At 35.2% G+C, this 27,395-nt stretch overlaps 1 protein-coding gene and 1 pseudogene across 3 annotated transcripts in view; one reads left to right on the top strand and one right to left on the bottom strand.

Moving 5' to 3' along the window:
* The window catches only part of PRLR (prolactin receptor), a 380,151-nt gene that overhangs the window by 204,987 nt on the left and 147,769 nt on the right, over positions 1-27,395 (bottom strand). The window contains exons 1-2 of one of the 3 annotated variants that reach the window (XM_074282693.1): positions 12,129-12,146; positions 1,398-1,449 (exon numbers count right to left, since the gene is read on the bottom strand). The exons of 1 other annotated variant lie outside the window; for it this stretch is intronic. The gene's annotated coding sequence lies outside the window, so the exon portion shown is untranslated. Of the gene's footprint in view, positions 1-1,397; positions 1,450-12,128; positions 12,147-27,395 lie in introns of those variants that run through there. One more of the 3 variants, XM_074282692.1, reaches the window with a different exon arrangement.
* Positions 7,935-13,562, top strand: LOC141551080 (sorting nexin-2-like; annotated as a pseudogene).

Raw genomic sequence — 27,395 nt, 5'->3', positions numbered from 1 at the left:
TGGAAAGATGTATCTAATATAGGATTTAGAAGATTGAAGTTTTGAATTTTTTCATCTTCACTCCCTTCACCCCACAAAAAGTCATATCATATCATTTAAAATTTGGAAATGCTACTGGAAATCATGTAGTCCAACTCTCTCATTTTACAGAGAAGGAAACTGAGACAGGGGAAAATAAAACAAAGTCCAAAGTTACACAACTTATAAGGTAGCAACACTAACACTAGAATGAATTCCCAGGGAGGACTGCAGTGAGAATGAGAGCGGGGCTCTCTGCCAGACAGCCATATGAATGGAGATGAATGAATCCATCTGGACTCACCTCATGTAGTTTTTCTATGACTATTGTTTTGCTACACACTTTCAGACCCTGGCATAGAAAACCCTAAGTTGAAACTGTTTGTTTTTTAATCAATGCAGACTACTTCCCCTGGATACAGGTAGAGGTCAGTAAAAGGAAACAGTTCCCATTCTTCCAATCCTTCTTCTCCTGTTGCTGCTACTTCTCTCTGGCTCTCTAGATAAGTGAGTTTGTTTTCCTTTTCTCTCCCTTTTCCTTTGCCTCTTCCCTGTTCCCTCACAACACACTATCCCATCTTTTGGTTCTTTGCCAGTCTTAGCATTTGCAAGATAATCAGTACTCTACATCCTTCCACCTTCACCCCTAACACATACACATACACATACACATACATACACATCATCTTTTTCAAGTCGCAATACTTAGGTAAATAAACCCAGGTAACTATTTTTTTGGTAGTTAAACAACTAATGAGACTTCCTACAGGTAGGTACTCTGTACTCACTGCCTGCCCCAGGATGCGTGGGAATGTAGTGGTCCCGGAAGTCAGTCTGTCACTGCCAATAAGCATTATAGTAACTATTAGACCCTTTCTCTTCCCCCTCATCCTTTTCATTTGGACATAAATTATTCACATCCTGAAAAGCTCACAATCGCAACATAAATTCCTTCTTTGGGTGGCATATGAAAATACCTTTTAAAAAGCTAATACAGCTGTGTGCAGTTGCAAAGCATATGTCTGAGTGTATCTGAGGAAGAACCAAACCCTCTCAGTTACAGGTTATTTTTAGTGCCTTAGCATAAGGGAAGATTTCCAGCCTGTGGTCAGAGCCCTTGTTTTCCTCACATACTCTTTGGAGAACTAATTGCATCAAGCATGCATCTGATAGAACCTTGGTCCTTTTTGGCTTTTTTTTTTCTTTTTCTTTTAATTCAATAGCCCTTGACCCTTTAGCATCTTCCAGTCCTTTTACCACCCTACACACACATGCAGATGGGAAAATCTATACAGCCTAATATATAACCTGACACATTCTAGCAGCACCAAGTCAGGTCAATACAGCTTTCCAAACAGGTTTAGACACACAGTACTCACTTGTGCCAGAGAACCAAGTCGGTCAGGAGACATATCAATCCAGGGACACTTCCTGAAAAAGGACGTGAAAATCCATTGTGGGTAAAAGCTGTTTCATGAATAATTGGTAAATCTTGAGAGAATATGTATGAGAGAGAGAGAGAGAGAGAGAGAGAGAGAGAGAGAGAGAGAGAGAGAGAGAGAGAGAGAGAGAGAGAGAGAGAAATATCTATGGACTACAGTGCTGACTACACTGTATCCAGCCTGACAGCTCTGTGAGAAATACTACTCTTATGCACTTGTTCACTCTTTCTCCATTAGAGGAGGAGTCAGTGTTGCAACATTTATGTTCCTTGCTTGAGGCAAAACACTGATTTTCTTCAGCATGCAAAATGTCCAGAGCTTGCCAGATTTACAAGGTTACGAGGTAGTTAGGAGAGGAGGAATGCAGCAGAAACAGAAGAAATAACTTATTCTCCTCAAATCAGCTTTGTCTTAATACCACAGATTGTCCCCTTGTTTAAATGAGAAAACACACACACACATATACACACACGCAGGAGAACATGCATAATACACACACATACACATACACACACACACCAAAAACACACGCGTGCATGCACACACACACACACACACACACACACACACACACTCCTCAAATGTTTCTTAATAAACTAATAAGATCTAAGAGGAAATTTCTTTGGACAGCCAAGACTAGGAGCAGCAGGGTGTCAAATTGCCTTCTTTCTTTCAGAGTGATTCATGGGTCACTATGAATGCCCCTGACTGAGGAATAACGGGGAGTCAGTTCTCCTGAAACTCTAATGAAATGGTGTTGGAGTAAAGTTTGATAAAAAAACAAAAAACAAAAAACAAAACCCAATAAAAAGACAAGAGCTCAAAGAGCTTCTTCCATTTCTCCCTGGGCACCAAGGCTCATGAACAGCTCTCAGAGTGGAGGGTTTGCTATGTGCATAACAGGAACAATATCTAGAAGAGATTGCAATAAGAAGTGTTCTGTTTTAGTGTAAAGATGCTCTTGGTTTTTCCAAAGATCTGAAATGAGGGTTTTCAAAAAGAACTTCATGATTTGGCTTATTATTTTTTAAACATAAGAATAAGGACCACACAAAAGAGGGAGCTGCTGGAGACAAATGTTACTCTTTCTGTACTGATGCTATTTATTTCATATTTTATCTGATTGTTACATACTGGATTGTTACATACTGGAAAAATCTACCCCAAAATTATTTTAAGTAAAGGATCTTGGTTCTGAAGAAAATTATAGGAGTGCCAGGCTTTGCCATTTTAAGTCAACTGTCTCCTGGGAAATGGCTAGCAAGTTGCTCTGTCAGAGGCCACTTACTGTTCCAAGGAGTTAATGAAAAATCCCATGATGCTGTGGAGATGGGAGAATCTTCTAGTCAGAAACTCAGGAGTATAACTGAGGCATAATCTGCTCATTTTAATGTCCAATCCTTTTATCTAGACTAAATCTGACTCAACTGGCTAGTGTCTCCAACCTGTCAGAAACCTCTGGGTGGAAAGATTCGTGAGTGAAATCTTTGTATGGCCTTGGGAACTATGTCCCTACTTTAGGTTATTTTCTTATTCTAAATTTTCAAAGATTTTTATGGAGAGACCTGACTTCTGTCTGGGCTTACCAAGTTGGAAGAGCACTGGACAAAATTCAGAAATGGACTGTTATCTGGCCTAGTTAAGTTTGTAAAGATTTCTTACCATGTTGGCTGCAAGATGATGAAAGATTTTGTCTTTAGTAGTGATTGAAAATCACATGCCAAGTCATAGAGTCATTGAAACCTTCAATGAGAAAGTATCTTTGTCACAGACAAAGATCATAGAGCTTTTAAAAGAATTTTTAGAAAAGTACAAAGAACTTTTCTGTATTTGGGGGAAGATACAAAGTTTAGGTAAGATGTGGCACCATCTTTCAGTTTAATAGTGCAACAGGGGAATGTGATACATATATATATGTGTGTGTGTGTGTGTGTGTGTGTGTGTGTGTGTGTGTGTATATATATATATATATATATATATATATATATATATATATATAAAATACTTTTTAATCTAATCTGTTCTTGGTGAACAAACATTCTGGGAGAGTAAGGGAATAAGCAGGAATAAGCATTTATTAAGCATCTTTTATGTTCCAGGCACTATGCTGTTTTACAAATATTATTTCATTTAGCTCTTCACACAATTCTGAAAGGTAAATGCTATTATGATTTTCATATTTACAGCTTAGGAAAATATTGTATACAGGAGTTAAGTGACTTGCTTAGAGTCACACAGCTGACAAGTATCAGAGGCTGGATTTGAATTCAGATCTTTCTAACTCCAGTGATCTATCTACTGTATTACTTAGGTGATTTGAGACCTATGGTTTTCAGTGTTTTGTCTTGGGCACTCAGAAATAAAATAACTTTCCAGGGTCACAGGAATAGGACTTGATCTGAGATCTCCCTAATGCCTCAACAAGTTCTCCATCCACTACAACCCAATGCTTCACATAAGATATAATAAAAATAATACATGGCAAGAGTAGTAATTCCTACTGAACCCATAACACATTAGGTAATGGGTCCAAATGTGGTGCTTCTGGTATTATCAGTAATGAGAATAGATAGCTATACAAATGATGGCAAATATGCTCCATTTTCTTAAAAAAAATCTTCTTTCATCTATAATTGCTCTTGGGAAAAATCTGGTTTAGTTGGGTCTCTTACCAATCTTTCTGCAAATTCATTTTCTCCTTCACTGCTTTCCCCCTGTTTTTATTAGGAGATACTGACTGTAATCTTTATCTCCATTGGGTTGTGAAAAGGATTTTGTATTCTCAGCTGTCTGTCCTTGGATGCCACATCTCTACTACAAAGACAAAACAATTGCTGTCTGAGTATAGCCTTTTCCTCTTTATGGTAACTATTTTACGTAAGCTTATGCTCATAATTTTTGATCGTTGTCTTTGCCTTTATCCATTTCCTACTTTTTGGCATCAGCAATATGGCAAATTGACAATGAAATGAACTCATAATTAAACATGAAAAAGAAAGCACACTAGTTTGAATCTGGAAAATTTTAGGGCTTTCAATTGCTTTTCAATTCAAAAGCTGTCATTTTTTTTAAACACCATCCCAGAGATGGCATATGTCTGTGACTCTAAAAAGAACAAAAATGCTAGGTCAGTCAAAAGGCAATGAGAGATGAAGCATGATAGGCATAAGTAGGTTTTATCATATTTCCATGAGCCACTTACAAATAATATTTAGTCTAAGCCATTTTTGTAGTGGCAAGAAACTAGAAACATAGTGGATGCCCACCAGCTGGGGAAATAGCTGAATAAGTTATGATATATGAATGTTATGGATTATTATTGTTCTATAAGAAACATTCAGCAAAATGATTTCAGAAAGGCCTGGAGAGACTTACATGAACTGGTACTAAATGAAGTGTGTAGAACCAAGAAAATGTTGGACACAGCAACAATAATATGTGATGACCAGCTTCCTTTTTAGCAAGGAAGTGATTCAGGGCAATTCCAATAGATTTGTGATGGAGAGAGACACGTGCATCCAGAAAGAGATCTGTGGGAACTGAATGTGGTAATGTATTTTCACCTTTTTGTTGTTTGTTTGCTTGTTTTTTTCTATTTTTTTTTTCTTTTTTGATCTGACTTTTTTAATGCAGTATGATAAATGTGGACATATGTATAGGATAATTTCACATGTTTAACTTATATTGAGCTAGTTGCTGTCTAGGAGAGAGATGGGGGAAGGGAGGGAGAAAATTTGGAACACAAGGTTTTGCAAAGGTGAATGTTGAAAATTATTTTGCATATATATATGGATATGGAAAGCACTAGAATGCTAATTCTTCAAGGGTTGGGTCTATGTCTAAGTTTCTTTGCATTTCCTACAATATCCCTACTTTTAAACTTGGGGAAGTTTCCAAATATTCATCAGTGAATAATTCCTTTTAGTTCACGCCAGAAAAAAGGAGTAGGCACTTAATCCTCATTGCCCTACCCAGATGGTTGATTCAATGAAATTACTGAATAATATCTTTCCATTTGTGTTAACATAGGACTTGGAATCAGGAGAGAGAGGGTTCAAATCCCCCTTCTGATTCTTACTAACTGATCATGACTAAGTCCCTTAACACCTCTGAGACTATCTTTTTTTTTTTTTTTTTTGAAAAGTAGGTATAGTAATAACCATAAAGTTTACATCCCAAGATTGTTTTGAAGTGGAAAAGAAATATTTAATGGATGAAAAAAAAATCTTTATAAACCTATAGAGCCCTGGTTTGATCATATTTCCCTTATTCCCAGTCTTCAGTTATTTCCTGTAAAATTCCAGCACCTTTGCCTGACACCCAAGACTCTCCATTGTCTGACACACCGTTATCTTTCTAGTCAGCCCTTGTACTACTCCTTCCAAACACTATTCTCTTCAGCCAAGCTGGCCAACTCTATGTCATAATCTGAAATTTTTTCAATATGGGTATCTTTTCTCCCATTGTTCTATACATTTGGAATATCCTCTTGTTCTCTTCTTCACTCCCAAGCCTATGCTGTTCCATTTTTACTTATCTTTTAAAATCTAAATAAAATGCTGTTATCCTTATGCTGTTCACTTGGCCTGCTTCCTTCTTATGGTAATAGCAATGGAGTAGTGGAAATTACATTGGATTTGGACTCAAATGATAGGGATTCTAATCCAAACCATCTGCGTAATATTAGACAAGTCATTTCACCTCTCTATACTTCAGTGTCTGTATCTGTATATGTATGTACAATATCTGTAAAGTTAGGTTAGATGACCTCTAAGGTCCTTTCAGTTCTAAATTTATGAACTTTGACTCCTTGGTTTTTATTTCTGTAAACTTTCTCTGGTTTTGTGTTACGGTAATTTGTGGACATATCCCCTACCTTTACTATTCTGTAAACTCCATGAGAGAAGGAATCATGTCATATATGAATTTTATATCTCTTCCCATGTCAACCAAAATATTTATGGAAGTTATGTTAAAATGCTTGCTGATTAAAACTTCTGGTTCTCATACTTATCTTTAATGTTGGGCCACCATAACCATTTATTTTTCTCTGCTCTTTCTTTCAGGCTACTGATCTTTGTGGATGAAAATTACAAAAGCAAATTGATTCAGTGTCTGATAAATTTACATTATCTAATTTTACTTGGGCCCTTGTTGAAGCTCAATGAAAAAAATGCTTTTTATCATTCCTTTGTTGATTCTCTATCAAATTTCACAGAGTGGCTATTAAAAAACTTTTTCTACTCCCCTTCAGCTTCACTTATGGTATCTTCTGGAAGAAATTATTTTATCTCTTTTAAAACTGAATTGGTCTACTCTGCCCACTTTACAGTATCTTCCTCCTCATTTTAATATTTTATGACCCTCACAATTTGCAGATGAGACATAATTCCTTCTACTTATAACATCATCACTAGTGGTCTTGATCCCATTCATTTCTTTATTTCCTAGGACTTAGCTTTACTAATTTTTTCTTACCTTTCTTGAATCTTCAGTCTACCATTCAGATAGTCAATAAACATTTAAGAAGCAACTATGTCTCAAACTATGTATGTATACTATGTTAAATCCTTCATCTAGATCCTAACTTTTGTTTTTATATGTTAAATATATTAGAATATGTTAAATCCAATATGTATAAACATTTATACAATTCTCTTGCTTCACAAGAGAAATCAGATAAAAAATGAAAGCAAATAAGTAATAAACAACAAAAAGTGAGAATGTTATGTTGTTATCCACATTGAGTTCCTATAGTCCTCTCTCTGGGTGTAGATGGCCTCTTTATCACAAGATCACTGGAACTGGCATCAATCATCTCATTGTTGGAAAGAGTCATGTTCATCAGAATTGTTCATCATATAATATTGATGTTGTCATGTACAATGATCTCCTGGTTCTGCTCATTTCACTTCACATCAGTTCATGTAAGTCTCTTCAGGCTTTTCTAAAATCATCCCGCTGATCATTTCTTATAGAACAATAACATTCCATAACATTCATATGGCATAATTTATCCAGCCATTCTCCAGCTGATGGGCAGCCACTCAGTTTCCAGTTTCTTGCCAATATGAAAAGGGCTGCCACAAACATTTTTGCACATGTGGGTCCCTTTCCTTCCTTTAAGATCTCTTTGGGATCTAGGCCTAGTAGAAACACTTCTGGGTCAAAGGGTATGCACAGTTTGATAACTTTTTGAACATAGTTCTAAATTGCTCTCTAGAAGGGCTGTATCTATTCACAACTCCACCAACAATGTATCAGTGTCCCTGTTTTCCCACATCCCCTCCAATATTTGTCTTTGTGTTTTCCTGTCATCTTAGCCAGTCTGAGAGGTGAATAGTAGTATTTCAGTGTAAATTTGCATTTCTCTGATCAATAGCGATTTAGAGCACCTTCTCATATGACCAAAAATAGTTTTAATTTCCTCATCTGAAAATTGTTCATATCCTTTGACCATTTATCAATTGGAGAATGGCTTGGTAAATCTTAATTTTTGTACTAAAAACTTTCTTTGATTTTGATTTCTCATTGAATTCCAGTCCTTGCTTTGAACTTCATCAATTAGTCTCAATCTGGTTTAGCCTGTTTGCCAAGATGGTTTATGATCTGTGACCACACATTTTATAGCTTCTTGGAATCACAAGGTGAGCTTTGGTGAAGGTGGACACCAAAAGTGGAGGAGCAGTCTTGAAAAAAGCTCAGCAAGTGCTCATACCTGAGGTACTAGTATTCCCTGAACACTCCATATACCTCTCCCTATGACTATAATTAGAACAGATGCTAATCAGGCAGTGGTAGAAGTGGTTTCCTCATCTAGCATTTCCTATACCATCAAAATCACAAGATTGTTGACTCCCTGAAGGCCTCTTTTATATAGTCAAGGATCTCATGACTATGCCTTTTGCTTTTTTGTTCTTTTTGACCTACTATAAGTTTCCAGCCACAATCACTGTCCCAAGATCTTTATTTTCACTTGCTTGATGGACATTTATACCTGTATTTCCAAATGTCATTTTCAAGTTAACAAATGTTAATCTGAATTTATCAACTTTCCTTCCAAAAATCTAGCTCTTTTTATGATATCTTTATCTCTGTCTATAACATAATTTTCCGAATCATACGTGCTTTTAATGTTGAAAGTTGACTCCTATTTGCTTTGCTTTCCCAGACACTTGCTAAGTCCTATCTATTCTTTCTTTTCACTGTCTTTTAGATGCTGTTTCCCATGAAAGAAATGTGTTTAAGCAATGATTTCAACTTTGTTCCTTTCCAATCAACTTTTCCCTCTTCCCATCTTAGATCCAATTATCACTGCTACAGTCATTTGGAATAATTGCTCTAATTGGTAAATGATGATTATACAATGAGAAATCAATGAACAAGGTGACTTTATTCTTTCATAGATATTTACATGCTGTATAGACATTAATATATATCTTCATTACATACTTCCAAATCATAAAGTTAGAAACCTTTTTTAATACTTTTCAAACAGTACTCTCTGAGGATATAATCAAGATTTTCTTACTTTTTAATGTACCCTTCTACAACCAAAAACATTTCAGAAGGACATTTCTTTTCTCTTGAGGATCTTGAAACATGAATTTTACCCTTATGATAATTATGAAGGTATTAAAGAAAGAAGTGGTACTTCTCTCCCCCATTTCTAGTATTTAAAAATTCATTCAGACTTGAGTTTCCTGAACCTCCTTGTCCCACTTACCTATCCCACACTATCTTTCCCTAGCTTATAGCTATAGTCCAAAATGTATAGCAAGGTGCCTTCTCTTATATGAACAAATGGCATAGCAAAAGCTCAGATTCTTCCTTGGGTTTAAGGAAATGACCATTCCCTAAGAAAAAGAGTTATCAACTGGTTAATAACTAGTTGCCAGTCCCATAAGAAAAAAAAAAACTCTCTCCTCCTTTTATTCCAGAACTCCCTCATATAAGGAGGATTTGAATGCTGTGAGGGTGTCACCTGACAAGCAGACAAGCAGAGAGCATTACTTCTGCTTGGGAATGGGTACAATTCTTCCCAGAAGAATGTACAGTATAAAGATACAACGAGGACCTATGGATCAATGGATTCTCAAGAAGCCACTGTCCTCTCAAAAGATTTCCATGGAATAATTTCTACTAGTTTGACTTTCTGCAGCACTTTCTCAACACTTACCCTATAAGATGGATAACAGATAGAGGTGTATATTGCAAATTCTACTTTATTGTTACTAAAACTGTGGTACACAAAATTATTTCTCCATCAATCAGATATGAGTTAAGAATTAATGGGGGACCATATCTCTTTGCTTTTAATATTTCAGAATAATGCTAATTAGAAATATTTTGCAAACAGAATTGCCTTTTGACCCCTAGTAATTCTTCTTAAAACACAGAGAAGCAGAGAAGTGACCATATCATATTTAAGGTCTAATTCCAAGAAGCATCTGGGTTACCATGAATGGGAAAGGGAGATGTTTGGGAAGAAAATGGTGATCTTAGAACAACATTTTGACAGTTCTGTGAGTGTTGCAGTTTGACAGAAACACAAAAAATTAGAGGCTAAAGAGATTTTATAGATCATTAAGTACAATCTTATGTTATAGAAAAGTAAGTGGAGATTCTAAGGGAGAGATAAGACTAGTATCAAGGTATACATAAAGGTGATGCAGGATAATGAAGAGACCATCTGTATCTTATAGTTTGGCATTGTAGAACAAATGCTGAGTTTGAGTCAGAGAACCCAAATTTATATCCTGGCTCTGCCACTTGCTGCTTGTATGGAATGTGATGTCATTTAATTTTTTGAGCCTCTGTTTCTTCATTTGTTGAATAATAAAGACTTGTATGAAATGATTTTAGTCCCAGTCTCAGACTTTCTGATCTCAGTTCTGTGGGTCAACAAATGAAGTCTTTTTTGTTGTTGCTTTGTTCTTACCTCCTACCCTCAATCTATTTTTCAGTTATAATACTCCTTAATTTGATTTAAAACATTTCATTTTTTTCCTTTTAAAACTGTATCTTTATACTTTTTAATAAATTGTGTTGTTAATGAATATAAAGAAGTCTTTAGAAGCATATTGATAACCTATAATACTCTTAGACCTAGTAATACCATTATTAGGTCTGTTTCCCAAGTATTCAGGGAAAAAGGAAAAGAGCCTATATATAAAATATTTATAGCACCTTTCTTTGTAGTGCGAAAGAACTGGAAATTGCAGTGATATCTACCAAATAAGGAATAGCTAAACAAGTTGTGGTGCATGATTATGATGAAATAATATTATGTTATAAGAAATGAGCTGATTGGTTTTAGGGAAAAAAACATGGAAAGCGTATGAAATTATAAAGAGTAAAGTGAGCAGAACCAAGAGAATGTAGTATACAGCAACAGCAATATTGTTTGAAGAATGATTGTGAACTTACTAAGCATTTTGAGTTTTGTAAATATTCATATCAACTACAAAGGACCTAGGAAGGAAGATAATATTTACCTTCAGAGAAAGAACTGATAAATAAAGGCATGCAAAGTATAATTTTACAACAATATCTATACATATTTACACATATATACATATGCATAAATATATTTACAAATATATGCACATATGTATATATGTATGTATTTATATCAAATGGTAACCTTTACTAGTGTGGATTGGGAAAGGAAGGAGTAGGACAGTTTGGAACTTAAATTGCAATAAAAAATTAAAAAAAAGAATAGCATGTTGAGTTATTTTTTTCCTCTGTTAGTACATTCTAATTCTGAGAATGGAGGAATCAAGGGTCTAAATCTCTGTCTTGTTAGACAAACAAGCTGAAATACCATTTAAGATACCTCATTATTCTAATACTTTTGTGTCCATTTATATATATATATATATATATATATATATATATATGTGTGTGTGTGTGTGTGTGTGTGCGCGCGCGTGCATATGTATATATACACACATATATTCCTTAAACATTTTTCCTTATAGCTCTTATATCCTTATTATGTTATTTCCTAAATAAAACCCATTAGCTAGTGATATCTTCTGCCTTCTTTCAAATATCTGTCACTGTCCTGAATACTGGATCAAGAAAATGCAATCCAGACCCAGAACAAGTAAAACAGTCAGAAACTTGTAAGAATTGATAGGAGCTGAAGCTGGCAATGATATAGGAATCAGGTAAGAGGTGTAAAGGAAAGCCCTAAAAGAAGGATCTGAGCAGATGAGACGACAATGTTTCATTTCAATATGATTTTAAGAATGATGGATTTGGGCAGAGATTATGGCTAAGGTTTTAAAATAAAAGATCACCATAGAACTTAGTGGTAACCTCGAATGAACTCTAGTGGAAAGAATATTATTCCCTGAAATGTTAAGAAATCATAGTGAGAAAGTGATTGGGAAAGAAAAGATGAACAAAATAATCAACAATAAGAGAATTATATAAGCCATTGGGTTGACAGCTAAGACCACAACAGTGTGGTAGAAAATGTGATCCATGACATTTCTGCCTATTATTTTTCCTTTGGTAATGGCATGAATGCATATGTGACATATAGAGTAACAATAAAGACTTCCATATCCATGTTCAATGAGAATGAATTTTCAATTAAAAGAAGATTTAGCAAGTTTTTTGGATTGCATAGCAAACTAGCCACAAAGTACTTACATGATGTTTATATTGTGCCTCCAACTCCAGAGAAGAATAGGTATATGACCAAAGTGAGAGTTGGGAAAGAAGATTCATCATCCACTGAATTTCTAGAAAAAAGGAGAGCAGCCCTTGAGGGTATCTTCAGTGTACCATAAAGCATTCAATGTTGCTTAAAGATCCTGAGTTAAGGCAGTTCCTAGAGAGTTCTGAGTTATCTAAAGCAATTAATACTCAGGTTCTGAGTGGAGCAAGAATATTGAGGATGATGATCAAGGTTGTTGATGCTGTCAACAAAGTGTCAATCAGGATGAATGAATCATATCTATTGCATAAAGGTATGCAAAATATGGCTTTATATCTCTGTATATAATTACATATATACACGTGTATTTACTTTTGCATATATATACATATATTTACAAATATATACATGCACATATATACATATATATATATATGTTTGTATTAAATGGTGGCCTTTTCTTGTGTGAGTTGGGAAATGAGAGAGTAAGACCATTTGGAACTTAAAGTGCAACAAAAAAATAAATTGAATTTAAAAAGAATAGTATGTTTAGTTATTTTTTTCATCTATTCATCTAGAGTGAGAATAGAGAGATCAAGGACTCAAATCTTTGTGTTTTCAGATAAATAAGTTGAGATACCACTTAAGATTTCTCATTATTATAATGTTTTTGTGTCCATTTATATCTACATAGATTCCCTGAATGTTTTTCCTTATATCCCTTACATAAAGAACATAAGGAAAAGCGGCAGCAATTTCAGAATTTGAATCAGCAACTTAGGAAACTTCACGCCCGCCCTTGTCTGTCACAGAAAAGAAATTTCAGCCAACATAACTGCCTTTGCTAAAAGTGGTGCCATGTTAGGTAATCCTGAGGATCATTCTGCTTTGTCTCAGATTGTTGAGATTGAAAAGAAGGTAGGTCAGTTATATCAGCAACAAGCTCAAAATTTCTTAGTGATTATACTCATCTTGTTGCCTCAGTAAAAAGTGTATATGATCATTGAATAAAATGTTAGCAGAAATGGGATGATGGTTAGATTACTTTGCAGGGGAAAAAAAAAACAAGAAACTGAAGCAAAAATGTTTTTTTTTTTTTTTGGCCAACAAAGCAGATAAAATACAGCAATCTAAAAATGAAGTCAGAATAGTAAGCCAAAGTTCATTAAGGGGAAAGAGACTTTGAACAAATTTCTAAAACTATTAGAAAGGAAGTTAGAATGTTTGAGAAGGAATGAATAAAAGACTTTAAAACTATTCTTATCAAACACTTGAAATTATTAGTACAAACCCATCAACAACTGATAAAGTACTAGGAAGCATTCCTATCTGAAGCCAAAGCCATTGCCTTCCAAGGTGACTTTAAATCAGAAGACTCTCTGGATGGTTTTTTCTTTATGCTAAATTCCACAATTAAATCACTTTAAAATCATCTAAATAAATCACTACATATTTTTATGAATTAACCTATGGCTTCTTAAAGATACACTGACATTTAATTAACAAACTTCATGTCCTGACTCTTTTTGATTTAAGTAAATTATGCAACTGATTTTGTTTAAATAAAATTATAATTATATTAATTAATGTTCACTTTTTCTGTACAGAATCCAGATTTTGTGATTACAATGATAATATATTGTACCTTGTGGGGGGAAAATGTGACCAGCTATGTGGCACAATGGATATAAAGCTGGGCCTGGAATCAAAAAGAATTATCCTCAAGAGTTCAAATCCAGTCTCAGATACTTACTAGTGTGACCCTGGTCAAGTCATTTAACCCTGTTTGCCTCATGCTTCCTCATTTGTAAAATGAACTGGAAAAGGAAATGACAAATCATTCCTATCTTTGCTAAGAGATTCCCAAATGGGGTCATGAAGAGTCAGACATGACTGAACAACAACAAAAATTGAGGTTACATTGAACCAACCAATAAATCTCCAAATAATCTTAGTCTACATCAGATAAGAAACATTCAGCATAAAAATTACAAAATGTTGCCTATGCCTGAACATTTTTGGGGGCAGCTAGGTGATCCAATGGATAAATAATTGGGCCTGGAGTTAGGAGGAGCTGAGTTCAAATAAGACTTCAGATACTTACTAGCTGTGTGACTGCAAATAAGTCACTTAATCCCAATTGCATGAGATAATAAATATAAAAATATTTAAGTATAAAATAAATTTATTATTAAATATTAAGTAAATAAGTACAAAAATAGGATGCGATGACTATGTGAGACAGAGTCCTGATGTGTGAAAAAAAAGAGAAAGGACTGAATTAGAAGATATTGAATACTGTGGTTCAGTGAAAAGAATCTTGAATTTGGAACCAGAAGGCCCTGAATTCAAGACCTTTCTCTACTGTGTATGATCTTGACCATGCCAGTCTCTAGGCTTCAGTGTCTTACATATAGGTGGACCATATGCCAGATTTTATAGTTGGGAAGACTTTGGAGTCAACTTCTGCCTCAGATGCTTCCTAGCTGGGACTCTGGCAAGTCACTTCTTCATATCTCTGGGCCTTAGTCCTCCCTTTGTAAAATAATGACAAGATGACCTTAAGGAAAGTCTTTAAACCAACCATCCTACAATGCTTCTAAGTCATGAAATCTGTGATCTTATGAATAATAAAGAGAATAAACTGAGCATCTAAGTTTTCTTTAGTGATACCTTGTACCAGCAGAAACTTGTGGAAAAGCTGCATTATGAGTAATTCCTTCCATGTGGTGGCAGCATTTATGTTTGTTTTTTGAACTTTTCAGTCATGTTCAATTTTTTGTGACCCCCATTTGGGATTTTCTTGGCAAAGATACTGAAGTCATTTTCCATTTACTTCTCCAGCTCATTTCACAGATGAGGAAACTGAGGCAAATTGGATTAAGTGACTTGTTCAGGGTCACACTAGTAAGTGGTCATATCTGAACTCAGGAAGATGAGTCCAGTCTTGGCATTTAAGGTCATTGGTCATTTAAGGAGAAGCAAGAGCCATCGTTGCCAGTGGATTACTAAGTTGACCTCAATTCTGGTGCCTCTGAGTGAATCTGGTTATTTGAGGTATGTGAATCAACTCCTTATGAAGTTTCTGGAACTGAAAAAGAGCATGGTTACATGCATGTCTTAGACTCCTTGATGAGTGTATTTCTATTATTCCTACAAGAGTTAACTTATATCAAGAGTGTTGAAGCAATATGTTATGTTTGTTTTCTTTCCTCAGATGTCTGTTGTTTTTTTTTAATGTGTGTGTGTGTGTGTGTGTGTGTGTGTGTGTGTGTGTGTGTGTGTGTGTCTACATTTCATGCCTTCTACAATGATAGAAATCGGGGAGAGATTTCTAATGTGGTTAAGTATGAGACAAGAAAGAATTCATGTTCTGAGCCTCTGCTTTCTCACTCCTAACAGAGAACCCCACCTATAATACATTCACAGAGAAGGGAAAGATTCCTTTTTCATTTTCACTTTATTTTTTAAAAAATAATTTTTATTGATATCTCCAAAAACATTATAATTTTAGTATCCAATGTGGTCAGGGAGAATGAACCCAGAAAAGATGCCAATATCTCTGAAGAGGTCTTTTGTGGTTTTCAGAATATAGGCCATAAGGGATTTCCTAATATATCAAATCCTACATTTATTTTTTAGAAGTATAAGGAGAAAGGGTTGAAAAACAAACCCTAGGCAGTATGGGTATAAGATATAAATTCCTTTTGAGAGAACCCATAGCCATTCTGACTCCCTCACTTTTCTACCTTATTTATTCCTAATCTATATTTAAAATTTCTGTCCTTATCTTTAGAGACCAAGGCTGTTATGCTAATAATTCACTTTTCTTTCTTTCTTTACCTCCATCACTCCTTTGTCCTTTCTGGCCATGATGGCTGACCATCTTCTCTCATTCCTCTCTGATTCCAGGTTATGAGTTTTCTTCTATAGGCACCTTTTCTAAGTTTAGCTGTTTCTTCTCTGGGAAATCCTTTCCTGAAATGCTCCTTTTCTGGGCAGAGGGCTCTCCTTCTAAAGGGAGATTTCATACTTGAGGCTCCTTTTTTCTGGGTGAAAGACAAAACCACTATACAAAGGGGATATTTAATATTAATTGGTGGCCTAGTTGGTGCTACACATCTAAAAAGAAAAAAAACAGTTCCTTATATCAAGGAGCTTATTTAATTCTAATGAGGGACAATGTAACTGTGGAGTACTTGTCAGGGACAGCTTAGGATGTTAAAGGCATGGAGCATGGTGCTATAGCAATGTTAACATTGATTTCATTATGCATCATGAAATGGAGAAAGAAACAGCAGGATATGGTGTGGAGGTTACATGCATGGTGGAAGGGCAGCTGGTGAGCAGATAAATAGGGTGTAAAGTGGAGCATGATTGGGACTGCCCAGATAAGAGCAGATTTATGAGGCATTCTTCTGTTAGGAAGGCAAGATAAATTGGAGGTCTGAAGATTTTAAAAATTCCATCTTATAAAACAAGGAGGCTGAGATATTTTAGTTTGAGATTATTCAATAAGCATTTCCCATTTATTAAGCAGCTAATATAAGTCAGCAGCTAGGTGGCTCATTGGATAGAGCACCAAGCTGGGAGTTAGGAAGACCTGAGTTCAAATATAACTTTGGACACTTATTAGTTATAAAATCTTGAACAATTCACTTAACTTCTTTTTCCCTCAGTTTCTCATCTGAAAAATGGGGACACATTGGAGAAGGAAATATTAAACTACTATAATATCTTTTTTTTTTTAATTTTTTATTTTATTTTATAATTATAACATTTTTTGACAGTACATATGCATGGGTAATTTTTTACAACATTATCCCTTGCACTTACTTCTATTCAGATTTTTTCCCTTCCTCCCCCAATCCCCTCCCCCAGATGGCAAGCAGTCTTATATATGTTAAATATATTACAGTATAATTTAGATACAATATATGTGTGTAGAACCGAATTTTTTGTTGCACAGGAAGAATTGGATTCAGAAGGTAAAAATAACAGTTTACATTCATTTCCCAGTGTTCCTTTTCTGGACGTAGCTGGTTCTGTCCATCATTAATTAATTGGAATTGGATTAGCTCTTCTCTATGTTGAAGAAATCCACTTGCATCAGCATACATCCTCGTACAGTATCATTGTTGAAGTGTATAATGATCTTCTGGTTCTGCTCGTTTCACTCAGCATCAGTTGATGTAAGTCTCTCCAAGCCTCTCTGTATTCCTCCTGTTGGTCATTTCTTATAGAACAGTAATATTCCATAACATTCATATACCATAGTTTACCCAACCATTCTCCAATTGATGGACATCCATTCATCTTCCAGCTTCTAGCCACTACAAAAAGGGCTGCCACAAACATTTTGGCACATACAGGACCCTTTCCCTTCTCTAGTAGTTCCTTGGGGTATAAGCCCAGTAGTAGTATGGCTGGGTCAAAGGGTATGCACATTTTGATAACTTTTTGGGCATAATTCCAGATTGCTCTCCAGAATGGTTGGATTCTTTCACAACTCCACCAACAATGCATCAGTGTCCCAGTTTTCCCACAGCCCCTCCAACATTCATCGTTATTTGTTCCTGTCATTTTAGCCAATCTGACAGGTGTGTAATGATACCTCAGAGTTGTCTTAATTTGCATTTCTCTGATCAATAGTGATTTGGAACACTCTTTCATATGAGTGGAAATAGTTTTAATTTCATCATCTGAAAATTGTCTGTTCATATCCTTTGACCATTTATCAATTGGAGAATGGCTTGATTTCTTATAAATTAAAGTCAATTCTCTGTATATTTTGGAGATGAGGCCTTTATCAGAACCTTTAACTATAAAAATGTTTTCCCAATTTGTTACTTCCCTTCTAATCTTGTTTGCATTAGTTTTGTTTGTGCAGAAACTTTTTAATTTGGTGTAATCAAAATGTTCTATTTTGTGATCAATAATGGTCTCTAGTTCTCCCTTGGGCACAAACTCCTTCCTCCTCCACAAGTCTGAGAGGTAAACCATCCCATGTTCCTCCAATTTATTTATGATTTCGTTCTTTATGCCTAAATCTTGGACCCATTTTGATCTAATCTTAGTATGTGGTGTTAAATGTGGGTCCATGCCTAGTTTCTGCCATACTAATTTCCAGTTTTCCCAGCAGTTTTTGTCAAATAATGAATTCTTATCCCAAAATTTGGGATCTTTGGGTTTGTCAAAGATTAGATTGCTATTTTTATTCACTCTCTTGTCCTGTGAACCTAACCTATGCCACTGATCAACTAGTCTATTTCTTAGCCAATACCAAATGGTTTTGGTGACTGTTGCTTTATAATATAGCTTTAAATCAGGTACACTTAGACCACCTTCCTCTGACTTTTTTTTCATTAGTTCCCTTGCAATTCTCGATCTTTTATTCTTCCATATGAATTTTGTTGTTATTTTTTCTAGGTCATTAAAATAGTTTCTTGGGAGTCTGATTGGTATAGCACTAAATAAATAGATTAGTTTGGGGAGTATTGTCATCTTTATTATATTCGCTCGGCCTATCCAAGAACATTGAATGTCTTTCCAATTATTTAAATCTGACTTTATTTTTGTGGCAAGTGTTTTGTAATTTTGCTCATATAATTCCTGACTCTCCTTTGGTAGATATATTCCCAAATATTTGATACTATCGACTGTTATTTTGAATGGAATTTCTCTTTGTATCTCTTGCTGTTGGATTCTCTTTGTATCTCTTGCTGTTGGATACTATAATATCTTTACCAAGAAAATTCCATGCACAAATCCATAGGATCATGAAGAGTTTTACATGACCCAACAGCAAAAATACCAAGCTAGGCACTGTGCTAAGTGGAGGCGATAGAGACTGGACCTGTGATTCCATTGCTATTACTCTTTCATGAAGAGACTAGAAATGCCAGTAAACATCTCTGTAACTTAAGGCATTAGAGAGTTGCCTAGAGCAAAGCTTCTTAAACTGTGGGTCATGAAGTCCCTAACTGAATATGGGGGTTGTGAAACTGATTTATTTTCAGTAAATGTTTGATTTGTATACCTATTTTATATACCTATATGCCTGGGTTCAAGTAAAAATTTCTTGGGTGAAAAGGGGTCATGAGTGGAAAAAGTTTAAGATGTCTTGGTCTAAGCAGTGAAAGATTTAGTCACTTGCCCTGCTAGTAAGTATCTGAAGGCAGAACTCGAATACAGCTTTTCCTGGCTACATTGACAACTCTCTGTACTCTCATGTGGGTGTTAGAGACTGAAAGACAAAAGTGCAACAGTATCTGTCCTCAAGAAGCTTTACATTTTCTGAGAGGACACATACATTATTAATGTTTTCTAAATTTAGAACAGAGATATCAAATACAGGCTCAGACTAATAGGCTACATGTGAGCCACTTACAGCCATAATAGTCTCAGTGTGGTCCAAATCAAATTAAAATGTAACTGAGAAATATTTAATAAAACAAATAAAAATACAACACAACAAAGGTAGTTTTAATTTGTGGTTTTCTAAATAAAAATATGCAACCCACAGGAATCTCTTTGAATTTGATATTGTTCCACAACAATCAATAAATTAAAAAAAAAACAATTTGTATTACCATTTGACCTTTGTTGACATAGTAAGTAGAACTATCTGAAATCCACTAGACCAATAATTTCACTACCTGGACCAAAGGAGCCCAGAGTTCTTGGCAAACATTCAGAACTAACTCAAGATCAAATTAATTTTTCTGAGTGTCACTATATGTATGTGAGAAGAATTAGACAGAGAGAAAAACAGAGCTAGACAGACAAAGAAAGAAAGAAAAACTCATAGAGACATGGTAGGGATAGGGGTTCATCTGAACATGGGTTCATACAATGGCATTTGCATTCTAGATTTTTTGTTTTCTTTATGTTTATATTTAGCTTCTTTCTGCATTGTCTTAACCTGATGGAATCCACCAATTCTTCAGATCCCTAGAATTTGTATCCATTTCAATAGCTCAACACCTCCATAGAAGTTATAAAAAATAAATACATTTGACAAGAGGGTAATCTGAAAAGATGGAATTTTTTTTAGCATTATTTTTATTATTGCAAAATTCTATCTCTTTTTAAGCTTGTAAACAAGTCCATACCTCCTTATTTTTCCCTCTCTCTCTCTTCCTCTTTTTCCTGTCCCCTTTTATTTTTCTTCCATAGGAAGCCTATAAGTATAACATTTCTTGGATCATAGGAGCATAAAACTAGAATAAACCTTAGAAAGAATCCAATAAAACTAAATTATTTTTACAGATGAAGAAATAGCTGAAGAAACTGAGATGAACAAACCAGTAAGATTAAGTGACTAGTCATCTAGATAGATATTATTTAAACCCATGTATTTTGTGTCCAAATGCAGATATATCATGTGTGCTTTTTATATGGCTCTCTCTCTGTGTATATATGTATGTGTATATATATGTAAATATATATGTGTATGTATGTGTATGTGTCTAAATGAACAATACTTCTAATTACATGGATTAGAGAATATTCTGTTTTCATAATTTGAGATTCTTTGGTAATAGTCCATTTGCTAGGACAACAATAAGGATCATGATAGTGATGAGGATGGCAATGAAAGCTCACATTTGAACATTGCTCTAAAGGCACATCAATGCTTTCTTTTTCAAGTATTCCTGAATCTGTCCAGCTGAAAGTATTTTCTCTCTCTTCAAATGTTCTGATTAGCACTTTGATGAAATCTTTCCTTTTTACCATGATAACATTTTCTACCTAACATCATATTTAATTATGGGTATATCTCATATCTCTCCACTGTATTGCAAGCTTCTTGAGGGGGAGGTATGATGCCACTTTTTGGATTTTATTTTAGTGTCTACCACAGGGACTTTAAATGCAATAGATGTTTAATAAATACTTGTTAAATTCAATTGAATAATGATGATACTTTATGCTTTACACAGCTCTTTACAATTTATCAAAGTGTTTTCCTTACTCTATCTCATTTGTTCTTCACAACAAATCCTATTTAATGAAAAGGAAACTGATGATTATGGAGACTAAATGGCAGGAATAAGATTAGAACCCAAGTTTCTTGACTTCTAAGTCAATGCTATTTCTTCTATGCCAAGTTCCATTGTTTCTACTGCAGGTTGATAATGAATCTTCTTGCTGAATAATTTATATCAAGAAAGAAGCATTTGGGTTCTGAGTAAGTTTATTTCCCACAAAATTCCAATAAACTTAAAGCTAATACCCTTCAATATAATTGCATGACAGAAGGAGGTAGTAGAGAGGTTTTTATGTAGTGAGAAATAATCAATGATGTGGCAAATATAGATTTGAAGGGGAGGATTAAAGAAAAATACTACCATAAAGATGATTTCTGTCAAGTGTTAACCCTTCAACATTCAATGTTCTAAGACTAATTTAATGTGAGATGACAAAAAAGACAAAGAGATGGAATACATTATTAAACACTCTCAACTGTACCAGACTATAACTCTTTCTCCTTTTTTCCATTACACTTGGGTTTCTGCCAGGCTGAACAAACAGATTAACATTGCCATATGTGCACACTACCAGATACACAACACTTATAATTATGTCCATCTATTCAAACTGGAGTCAGGTTTCTCTGGTGGTAAGGGGGATGAAGAGTGTAAAGGAAGAAAGCCTAGGAAGGAGGGATAATAGGAAGAGGAGAAATAATAAAAGCATTTTAAGAGATCCTCAACCCAAGTCATTCACCCTCGCTGAATAAATTATCAACATCCCTATGCCTTTGCTGGCAGCTAAAAGGGAATAGATGGAGTCTGGGAAATTTTCCTTTTATCTCTTTTTATACAGAGAAGGGAAATTTTCCCTAACATGTGGTTCATTGAACAGAATGCTTCCTTCTGAAGTAAGCAATGCCTTTAGCAGTGCAGAGATGAGCAGAGCAGCAGCTGGGATACTTGGCAGGTTGGGGGAATGAACTTCCATTCCTGCCAAAGAAGGCTGTGGTCAACTGTTTACTTGTCCAACAAAAGTTCTTATCACATACCTGTAGATGTGTATTTTCCTCATGGATTAAAGTAACGAGGTTACTTTTTGTACACTAAAAGGAGCAAGGGGCAGTATATGTTTCTCCTCCACTCCTTTAGGATTTAAGAGAAAGACTGATCAGTCCGGTGGGTTGGGGCAGTTACTTCTCACTTTCCTCACCCCCTCTCTGTTCTATATATGCAAGACTGGCACAAGGTATTCACGGAAATTCTGCATGCCAGGGCAGGATACAAGACATGTGCCAAGATAAATTGAATCTGTTCATTGGGTTTAAAGGATGAACTCTCTCTATGGTAAGGGAAAGCTGTTTCTTTAGTCTGTTCGAAGAGAGGAATGGAGCCAATTAGAAGCCAGATTGCCAAGATGTGTTCTTGTTCCCTATAGTTGGACATTTTAAGCACCTCTGTCTTGCATCCCCAACACATAGTAGGTGCTTATTGATTTATATGATCCTTGGTTATTAGTTATGTATGACTATGAGATGATCAATTGAGAGGGGATTGTTTTGAATCAATTTTTGCTGTCCCTCATATATAATATACGATAATCCCTTAATCTCTGTGCAGCTAGATGGTGCAATAGAGACAGGAAAAATTCTGAGTTCCAATCCAGTCTCAGATATTTATTAGCTATGTGATTCTGAGCAAGTCATATCCTCATCTGAAAAATAGGGATAGGATAATAATAACACCTACTTACTAAGGTTGTTATGAGAATCAAAAGAAATTTAAATGTTTAGCATGGTGCCTGGCACATTGTGAATTCTATGTAAATGTTTGTTATTATAATGCTTTTGAATAGCCTGTTCTCTCAAGTCTGTACTGTATTCACTTTTCAAGTGTGCCTTTACAATTCTAAATTCTCTTCAAGTGCTAGAAGGCTTTTTTTGATGCCCTTCCTACTAGAGCCACCCCTTCTACACTCTGAAATAGTTCACAGTTACCTTGTGTCTATTCTGTATCTCCTTAAATGTATGCATATTATCTTCTTCAATATAATATGTATAGTGCTCAGTATAGATTCCAACTCCTAATATTATGCTAGATAACTATTCGCTGAACAATCTGAATGATCAGCTTAGTTTCTCATTATATTAAAAAAGCAGAAGTTACTTTGAAAAGTCAGTTAATTTAATCATCTTTCCTTCAAAGTGACCTTATTAGATCTAGCCCTAAAAGAAATCTGTATAGTTTTTCTTTAAAAACATCTTCCAAGGGAAAAAAAAATCTTCCAAGGAAAAGATGCTGCTATTCTCCTTTGTACATAGGAAAAAATTGTCTTGGGGAATAATATTTATTTCCCTTCTCTGGGCATCAATGTCCTTGTATGTAAAATGAAGTCACTGCACTAGATGACCTTCAAGTTCCCCTTCATTTCGAATGGATTTCTAAGTAGGATTCAAATCCAGATCTTATAGGAACATTGACTCATAGTACTAGAAATTTAGGGTAGCTAGGTGGCACAGTGGATAGTACAGAGCCTGGAGTCAGTTTCTTCATCTGTAAAATTATTGGAAGAAAGAAATGGCAACCCACTCTGATATCTCTGCCAAAACTCCAAATGAGGTCCCAAAGAATCAAACACAACTGAAGTAATTGAGCAACAACTGGAAACTTAGAGATGAATGAGTTCACTACAACTCTTTGAACAGTCCACTAAACTGATTGAGCCCAGTTTCTTTGATTTTTTTAGATTTTCAATCTCATGTTTCCTTTTTGCTATAATAATAATAATTATACACACACATATCTTTCTGAGGCAGTTGGGTTAAGTGACTTGTCCAGGGTGAGTGACACAACTAGTTAGTATTAAGTGTCTGAGATCAGATTTGAACTCAGGTGCTCCTGACTTCAAGGCTGGTGCTCTCTCCACCAAGCCATCTAGCTGCCCCTTGTTATAATAATATTAAGATGGAGTTAATGGGAAAAGATAGGGAAAAGGCAAAAGAACCCATATGTTCTAAAATATTTATAACAGCCCTCTTTGTAGTTGCAGATAACTAGAAATTGCAGAAATGTCTGTGAATTATGGAATGGCTGAACAAGTTGTGGTACATGATCATGATGGAATACTACTGTGCTATAAGAAATGATGATCTCAATTAATAATAGTATAGTTTCTAGGGAAATACAGGGTTCGTTTTGGGTCCCCTGACCTTGGGATCTATCAGATTCCAAAGCCCTCTGGCTTTACTCCTCTTACATTCAACTTAGGAATACTATTGTTTTGACAATCTGCCTGATTCTGGAGATCACTCCTCAATTCATTGCTGACTGATAACCTTGTCAGGGAGAACCAAATTCCAGAGACCACTCTTCTCTCCTACCTATGAGCCATAGAATTAGCATACCAATGATAGAAAGCTGGATAACTTCATCTCCTTGTTTCCGTTCCTCTGCTAGTTTGTTTTAGAAATTCAGCTTGCTTTGTAATGGCATTCAAATTACAGTAAACTTTGCCTCTTGACTTGGATATGGGTTCAAGCCTGCAAATCATTTTGAGATACCTCAAGACATCAGTCTATGATCCCAAACTTTTGGGGTCCCCCTTCCCAACTTCAACATTTGGTGGCCTGATATGGGGAAAGTCTGGCCTCCCCTGGCTTAATTCCTTCTTTGTCAAGGTACGTCCCACATTTTTTTTCTCCCACAATCCTATTGCAGGACACCCCAAGCCACTGGAAGAAGGCTTGTCTGGGTTGTCATGCGTTCAGATCAGCAAGTTTTTCTTGACTGGGGATGCCCAGACTGGGAAATTCTTGCAATTTTCAGCAAAGTTTCTAGGGAAGCTTTGCCACTCTTTCACTTTCTGGAATGTCAAAGAAGATGGAAATGCTATATGATGGCTTTTGACAAAATTTTATGGCTTTTGGCAAAGATAGGACTATCCTCTTTCATGTCATTTTGTCTGTGTCTGTGTCTCTGTACAGAATGTCTGTCATGTTTTTTCTGTGAGTTAGATTTCATTACCTGGAAATATTTAAAGTGCAAACCAGTAAGGGTAAAAAACCTTCTATGCTGTACTTAGAATGCTGGGAAAATTTCTTTAAAAGCCTAACTTTTTTTCTGTGGACTTTAGCTCTGGCCAAACTGGGGGTTACACAAAAAGTTAGCTAATTAAAATTAAAATAAATCTTTACAGATTCTCAAAAGTTTTGAGAGCAAAACAGCTTAGCAAATTCTCAAAATTTTAAAAGCAATGATTAAAAAGTTTGGCAATTAGTCATTTTAAGATTGCAAGGAAAATTACTGAAACATTGGACATAATTCCAGGAATTTACCCCATTCTGAAAGAAAAGTCAAGGAAAAACAAACCAGATAAATAGCAACTTTTTGCTAACTCTTCCTTGACTCCTCTCTTGTCCAGAGATCCCTTATGCTTCTTTGGGAAAGCACCTCAGAAGGTATTGAGGGACCATTTCCACTCCACTCCCCAGAGTAGTCCTGGCTTTATCTTAGTTGTGAGGATTGCTAACAAGATCAATATAGCCCACATTTCTCTATTTGCTAATCCCTCTCACCTCAGATTCTCAAATTCTCAAATTCTGCCTCACCTGTAGAAATAGGGGAAGCAGCCTGTGGGCACCCCACAAAACCTTGCCCAAATACCTCCCTAACCCAGCTTGGGGGAGGGAGATGGAGTGGAGGTCAGGCTTTAGCATTCCCTGAGCTCTGGCACCTGAAGCTACCATCAAAGGGTTAAACTGTTACCAGTCACCCCAGCTTTCAGTAAGTTCTATCCAGGTACTTCCTGGGAAGAATTCAGATACTCCTGGAAGCATCCAAAAAGCCAGTTAGCTTCTGTTTTTGTTAAGACCACCATTCTCTGTCTCCAATGTGGATATGTATTAACTATATAATTTATGGCAAATTATTTTACCTCTGCCCAGTTTTCTGATTTATCAAGAGAAATAATAGATGTTGTGAAGATCACATGATTGCAAGAGTGCTTAGCATAAAACATATATGAATGTTAACTGCTTTATTGAATATAATTGCTTCATATTTGATAACTTTATGATTTTTTAATGTGACCAACAGATAAATGTTTTTTATGTATGTGTAAAATAATTTGGAAATTGTTTGAAATATGATAGTAAAAACAATTTTAAAGGTCTGTTTGTACTAATAGTGTTAACAGAAGAGTTTTGGAACTTTAGGAAAACAGAAAAGCAGTTTGCCACTACTTTAAAAACTCTATTTTCTAGAGTCAGACTTCTGAAGGTCCTGTCAGTAAAAACCAGCACTTTGATTCTCCTGGCTCACAAAAGAGAAATGATTTGCATGAATTGGAAAATAACCAAATTGCAATTCAGTTTGTCTAGGCTCATTAACTAAAGTTAAGTCAATTTTAAAATTTGTTCTATGTCAATTTGAAAAATTGTCTTGTTTTCTCCCTAAAACAGAAGGGAAATTTATTTAAGGGAATAGAAACTACAGCTAAAACTATTTGGCTATTAGGAAAATTCTAAAATTGTTATCTAAGTTACTTGGAGTTATAGTTATCATGTTAAGCTTTATCAATTTACCTCCATGTATGAGTTGTGAACTCCTTTCCCCCTTCACAGAGTGGGGGGGGAAGTATCAAAAACACAGCACACAAAAATAGTAAGAATAGTTGGGGTGAACAACAGTAAGCTTAGCCTCTTTCTTGGGGTCTCTGTCAACTCTCCTTAATTTGTAAGCTTGCCAGTTTTCTTGAAACTATCAAGGTATGCATCATCAGACCTGAAAAATAAGCCTGTTTAGGATTTATACTTTTCATACAAGGAATACATTTACTAAGAATTTACAAGTTTGTTTAATGATTGATCCTTTGCACCAGGATAAATTTAAACATATAAAACATGATTAAAAAATTCTCCTATGGGTTTAAGTCCTGGTAAACTTTTAAAATAATATATCTAGCCCTAAGCTGTGATTAATAAAATTTGCTATTAGAAATAAAAATCTTTTGGGACTATAATTGATATTCTTTTGAGTTCTGAATTTGTCTGATCAATAAGACAAGAGAGAAATGGCATAAATTACTCAAAGAATGCCTTCCTTAAATGTCTATGTGGATGTCTTATCTGGCAAGAGTTAGGAAGATGACCTTAGCCTCTGCATTTTTCATGTGACTATAAATGGCTTTAATTTCTTCATCTGAAAATTGTCTGTTCATATCCTTTGACTATTTATCAATTGGGAAATGATTTGTATTCTTATGAATTTGATTGTTCTTTATATATT

Source organism: Sminthopsis crassicaudata, chromosome 1 (assembly GCF_048593235.1).
Source record: "Sminthopsis crassicaudata isolate SCR6 chromosome 1, ASM4859323v1, whole genome shotgun sequence".
Classification (NCBI taxonomy): domain Eukaryota; kingdom Metazoa; phylum Chordata; class Mammalia; order Dasyuromorphia; family Dasyuridae; genus Sminthopsis; species Sminthopsis crassicaudata.
The sequence above is the reverse complement of the archived record's forward strand: the minus strand, read 5'-3'. Positions and strand labels throughout refer to the sequence as shown.